Genomic DNA, 6,364 nt, shown 5'->3' with positions numbered 1-6,364 from the left:
CTCTGAATTGTTGTTTTTGTCTATTTCCCATTCATTTCCTATGGCCGGTCATTTTTGACCGAAGACCTTGAGTGTTACTATTTTTTTTACGCCCACTTATACTGTTCGAATCATGCCCTCAATTTTTTTGTGTGTTCACATCCCAAGTGCCATAAACGTCACCGGATTTCATGTCATTCCGATGAAGCTGTGATTTTTAAAATTTCAAAATGTAAAATATTTCGGTCAGAAATGACCGAAGACCCCACAAGGGTTAATACAGTATAAATCAGTATGGAAATACATTTTGATTCACCTGTGGTATATCACAAATGAAAATCACCTGTGAAAAAATTGCCAGTACCCATGTGACTTCAGTGTTTTCAAAAGCCACGTTACTCCTTGTTCATTTGTCATAATGGTGAAGACAAATGAGCTGTCTGAGGACATCAGAAGTGCTATTATTGGCAAATACAAGACCTCCAAAGGGTATAAGGCCATCTCCAAAGACCTTGGTAACCCTGTTTCAACAGTGCACAAGGTTATTAGGAAGTTTGGCAATCATGGAACTGTCAAGAACCTCTCTGGATGTTGGGGAAAAAGGGAAAATTGATGAGAGAACTCTTCAAAGGTTGATGCGAATGGTGGAAAAAACACCACATCTAACATCCAAAGACCTGAAGGCCAACCTAGAACAGTTTAAGGGTCATGGTTTCAACAAGTACTATACGCTGCACTAAAGGAAGACTCAATTGCTGGAGAAAATACATAAAAAGGGACGACTGATCTTTGCCTGGAGAAATCAAAATACTTCTGGGAAAATATTCTGTGGACAGACAAAACAAAAATAGTTTTTTGGCAATGCGTGCCAACAGTTTGTTTACAGATGGTGCAATGAAGCTTATAAGGAAAAGTACACCCTACCAATAGTTATGCATGGTGGATGATCCATATTGCCGTGGGGCTGCTTTGCTGCATCTGGTACTGGAGGCTGTCACAGGAATCATGAAATCATGAAATCAGAGAATTCCAAGAGATTTTAGAGCAAAATGTCCAACCTAGTGTAAGAAAATCATAGGTCCTCCAGCAAAACAAAGACCCAAAACACACATCCAAAAGCCAGAGATGGGGGACGAGTCAGACTTAAGTCGCAAATTTTAGGACTTGAGACTTGCTTGACAAATATTCATAAAAGACTTGACTTGACTTGACTTTGACTTGATATTCATGACTTGAGACTTGACTCGGACTTGAGTTAAATGACTTGAAATAACTACAAGTCATTTAAAGTATTTATTGTCTTATCGTCTTTCTTCAATAAATATCTGTTTGTTTTTTAAGGCACTGCAACCTAACCAAGTGACGCAGCAGGGAAGCAGAGCGTGCGCAGTGTTGCCAAGGGACTTTGTCAATAGATTTAGCGACTTTTTTTTTTCAGAAAAAAGCTCCTAGCGACAAATCTAGCGACTTCTTGGACAAATCTTATTTAGTTACTGAGATTCACCGGTACTCCTGCACGAGCGCGAGGTCTCTTGTTCCCAAGGCGCTCACCTCTCTCTGCATCTGATCTGTTCAGCGAGCGCCTGAGAGGAGCAGCGCTTTATGTTAAACAAGATATTCTGTCACTTCTAACTCTATTTTATTATAGCTGAAATCACAGTTGGTCTTCAGTGTTGCTCTTTGAGTGAAAAGCCTATGGATAATTTATGGGGATGCTTAAAAGAAAAAAGAAAATCAACAGTTGTGAACCCAACCATGCGTACATTAATATTTAATTATGAATTGATTGTGGGAACATGCACACATAAAAGAAACTTGCAAGCACAGCCATGCACACATATAATTGCACTCACTTTTATTAACTATTTTTATTTATTTACTTTCATTCAACACACACACAGATTAATAATGTACATTTATAAACAGGTGCAAGTTTTGTGTGATTCAGTTATTAATATTTTTTTCTTGTTTCTGTTATTATTTTGTTAAAAAGAAAGGATGTAACTTAAAGGGATACTTCACCTCAAAATGAAAATTGTCATTAATCACTTACCCCCACACAGAAGAGCATAAGCAGTTTAAGTTCGGCTTATATTCTACAAAATTGTACTACGCTGATTTGGAGAGACACAGAGGAGAGGAATTGTTGAATAAAGTCATTATTTTTTCTTCATGTACAAAAAGTATTCTGGTCGCTTCATAACGTTACAGTTGAATCACTGATGGCAGATGGACTATTCTAACGATGCTTTTCATACTTTCCTGGACCTTGACACTGTTATTTGGCCTCCGTGTTTTCATCCAAAATATCTTAAATTGTGTTCAGAAGATGAACGAAGCTTTCACGGGTTTGGAACGACATGGGGTAAGTGATAAAGGAAAAAAAAATTCATTTTGGGGTGGAGTATCTCTTTAATGATGTGTTCATGTCCCATAAAGGTGATGTCTGTTTGAAGAATGCCATTTCTGGTGCTTTTCCACTGCGTGGTATGACTTGGCTGGGCACGGCACAGTACAGTACGGCACGGCTCGGCACGGTTTGCATTTCCACTGCAGACTAGTATCGCTTTAGAGTGTTCTGGATTATTCACATGTCGTTATAGTTGTGCCGCCTCTACTGTCGCAACTCCTACAAAAACTTTTTCATTCCGCGTCGTCCCATCAACAAGAGGAACGTCTGTACTTCAACAACAGACAACAAAACTTTTGGTTGTTAAAAAGGCGCTTGTTCAAAACAGCTGGCTTCTGTGTTTGTTTGTTTTTTGTGAGTTAAATATAGCAGTTCTTTTGTGTTTGTGTCGCACGTTTCAGTGATGGCAGGTAGTGACAATTCTCAGGCCAATCTGTGATCAGCATAGTTTACATGTCACGTTTTGGAATGGTACGGTTCACTTGGAACCTCAACCGAGGTGGTACTAAAAAAAGTACCAGGTACTGTACCCAGTGGAAAACGCCCCAAAAAGTGAACCATACTGAGCAGTACCATGCAGTGGAAAAGCGCCATTGGTGGCATAGAAACCATATTACGTGAATTGTTTAATAATTTTTCATGGTTTTCTTCAATGTTTTAGGCATATTGAAACAGCTGTACCTAAATACTTTTCATGCTTTTATGTTGAACTAATTTCAGTTAATTTACATCTTGGGCTATGTGGTTTTAATTATTATTTATTTATTTATTTTAGATTTTTATTGTATTAACAACTAAGCTGTATGTGGACACTTTTTGAGTAGAAATGCATATTGCAATTTTGTTTTGTTGCAAATAAAACTCCCATAGTCCATAACTACTGTAGGTTTAAGTTATTTTAATATAAATTCAGTTAAATCATCAAACATTTGTGCAACTGAAAATATAAAAATTTTATGTTAACAATCTATGAATTTGTAAAGAAAAAAAAAGAAAAAACGTGTCTTTTTATTTTGAAAAGGTGAATGTTATATAGTGGAATTGTAATAGTTGTATAGTTGAAATTAATATAATAGAAAAAACAAATTATAAAAAACAATGGCCATTAATAAGTTTACTTTGGCTTGACAAGCCCACTTAACTGAAAATTGTATTTACACTTCTTCTTCTTTTTCCTTCTTTTCCTTTCTTCCTTCCTTCTTCTTCTTCTTCTTTGAGGACATGACCCAAACTTTCAACTGCTACTCCTCCTAGAGCTTTAACTCTACAGACTCCAAACTCAGCCCAGATCTTCAGACTGGATCTTGAAGTGTTATTTTCTATATCTTTTTAGACTGATTTCTGACTTACAGTTCTTCATAAAAATGAAGATTAAAAATCATAAAATCCCATAGACTTGTATTGAAAAGCCTGAAGCCCATTAGACTCAATCAGACTTACCTTCTATGTACTATTACTAACCCATTCAAACTCATTCAGACTCATCTATCTATCTGTCTGTCTATCTGTCTATCTATCTATCTATCTATCTATCTATCTATCTATCTATCTATCCTAGCAACATGCTAATCATGCTAGTGACATGCTAGTAACATGCTAATCATGCTAGAAACATGCTAGAGACATGCTACTCACTTGCTAATAATGCTAGTGCACATGCTAGTCACTTAGTCTATCATGCTACGTAACATGCTAGTAAAATGCTAATCATGCTAGAAACATGCTAGTCACATGCTAATCATGCTAGAAACAATGCTAGAAACATGCAAGTAACTTGCTAATCATGCTACGAACATGCTAGTAACATGCTAATCATGCTAGGAATATGCTATTAACATGCTAATCATGCTAGGAACATGCTAGTAACATGCTAATATGGGCTAGCAAACATGCAGTGACATGCTAGTGACATGCTAGACATAAACATGCTATGCTAGAAAAACATGCTAGTGATATGCTAGTCACTTGTTAATCATGTTAGAAACATGCTAGTTACATGTTAATAACTTGCTAATCATGCCATGCTAATCATGCTTAAAAACATCTTAGTAACATGCTAATCATGCTAGAAACATGCTAGTGACATGCTAATCATGTTAAAAAACATGCTAGCTTACATGTTAATAACTTGCTAATCATGCTAATCATGCTAGAAAAATGCAGTGACATGCTAATCATGCTTAAAAAACATCTTAGTAACATGCTAATCATGCTAGAAAACACGCTAGTGACATGCTAATCATGCTACAAACATGCTAGTGACATGCTAGTCATTTGCTAATCATGTTAGAAACATGCTAGCGACATGTTAATAACTTGCTAATCATGCTAGGAACATGCTAGTAACATGCTAATCATGTTAGAAACATGCTAGCAACATGCTAGTAACTTATTAATCATGCTAGCGACATGCTAGTCACTTGCTAATCATGTTAGAAACATGCTAGCTGACATGTTAATAACTTGCTAATCATGCTAGGAACATGCTAGTAACATGCTAATCATGCTAGAAACATGCTAGCGACATGTTAATAACTTGCTAATCATGCTAGGAACATGCTAGTAACATGCTAATCATGCTAGAAACATGCTAGCGACATGCTAGTAACTTGCTAATCATGCTAGCGACATGCTAGTAACTTGCTAATCATGCTAGAAACATGCTAGTCACTTGTTAACTTGTCACTTGTTGTTGCAACATGCTAGTAATATGTTAATCTATTGCTTTATTAAACTTTTTAAAATTTCTAAAGTTTCAAACTTTCTGTTCAGGCTTTCTCAAGCCAACTTAAAGTTTGTCTTGACAAACTTTTTTTTTTTGTTTTTTTATTTTATTATTAATTTACATAAGATATAATGTACATGTATAAATTGTATGGTAAAAAGACAAATAAATCAATGTAATATAACTAATAGAACAAATTATTAATATGATATGTAAGTGGATTTGTAAATCTAAGCATTGTTTTTCTCTTGTTCAAAGAAGGAACCACGCCTCTTCCTTAGATTATTCTAGCCGTAGAATACAAAGTATTAAAAATGCATCTAATGTAAATAAAAAAAAAAAAATAATAATAAAATAAATACAAATACACTATATGGACAAAAGCATTGTGACACCTGACCGTTAAAACAAAGGACTTTAATGACATTGCATTCTAAATACATAGACATTAACACTGAGTTAGTCCTCTGTTGGTGTAATGGTCAGGTGTCCCAAAACTCTAAGCAATGATAAACGAAATCAGTTCTATTCTTTTTTTTACATCTTGTCAGAGACAATAAAAAACATAATCTCTACAAGTTTCAAAAGTTTTGTCTTTCTTAAAATCCTTTTTTCTTTCAAGTGTCAAGCCTTAAAATAAAGGTCACCTTTTTTTTTTTTTTACAGAAATAATTACCTTTCACTTACACTAATACTAGACAATCAAGTGGTGAAACCAGTGGCTATAACAGTTCAGAAATTGTACTGTTAAATAAATGTATTATCAAAGGGTTAGTTCACCCAAAAATAAAAATTGTCATTAATTACTCAACCTTGTGTCGTTCAAAAACCGTAAGACCTTCGGCTCATCTTCTGACCATAAATTAAGATATTTTTGATGAAAATATCTTAAGCTCTCAGACCCTCCATAGACAGCAACACAACTGAAATGTTCCCAGACACAGAAACGTAGTAAGGACATCGGTAAAACAGTCTGCTATGTGACATCAGTGAGCCAACTTCAATTTGTAAAGTTATTTGGTGAATACTCTTTTGTGCAAAGAAAACAAAAATAATACGGACATCAATTATTCTCCCCCGATTCATTCGCCTTCTGCTATTTTGGAGAGTTCCCAAGAACGTAATCAGCACCCTTATTTTGGGGGGGGAAGCACGCCGCATGAACGTAATCAGCATACTCTTTGTTTTGTTTTGCCTACACTTAGGTAAAGCAAGCATATTCGCTGTGATACTCTTGGAAACTTAAGTAT

This window comes from Cyprinus carpio, chromosome A4 (genome assembly GCF_018340385.1).
Source record: "Cyprinus carpio isolate SPL01 chromosome A4, ASM1834038v1, whole genome shotgun sequence".
Classification (NCBI taxonomy): Eukaryota; Metazoa; Chordata; class Actinopteri; order Cypriniformes; family Cyprinidae; genus Cyprinus; species Cyprinus carpio.
The sequence above is the reverse complement of the archived record's forward strand: the minus strand, read 5'-3'. Positions refer to the sequence as shown.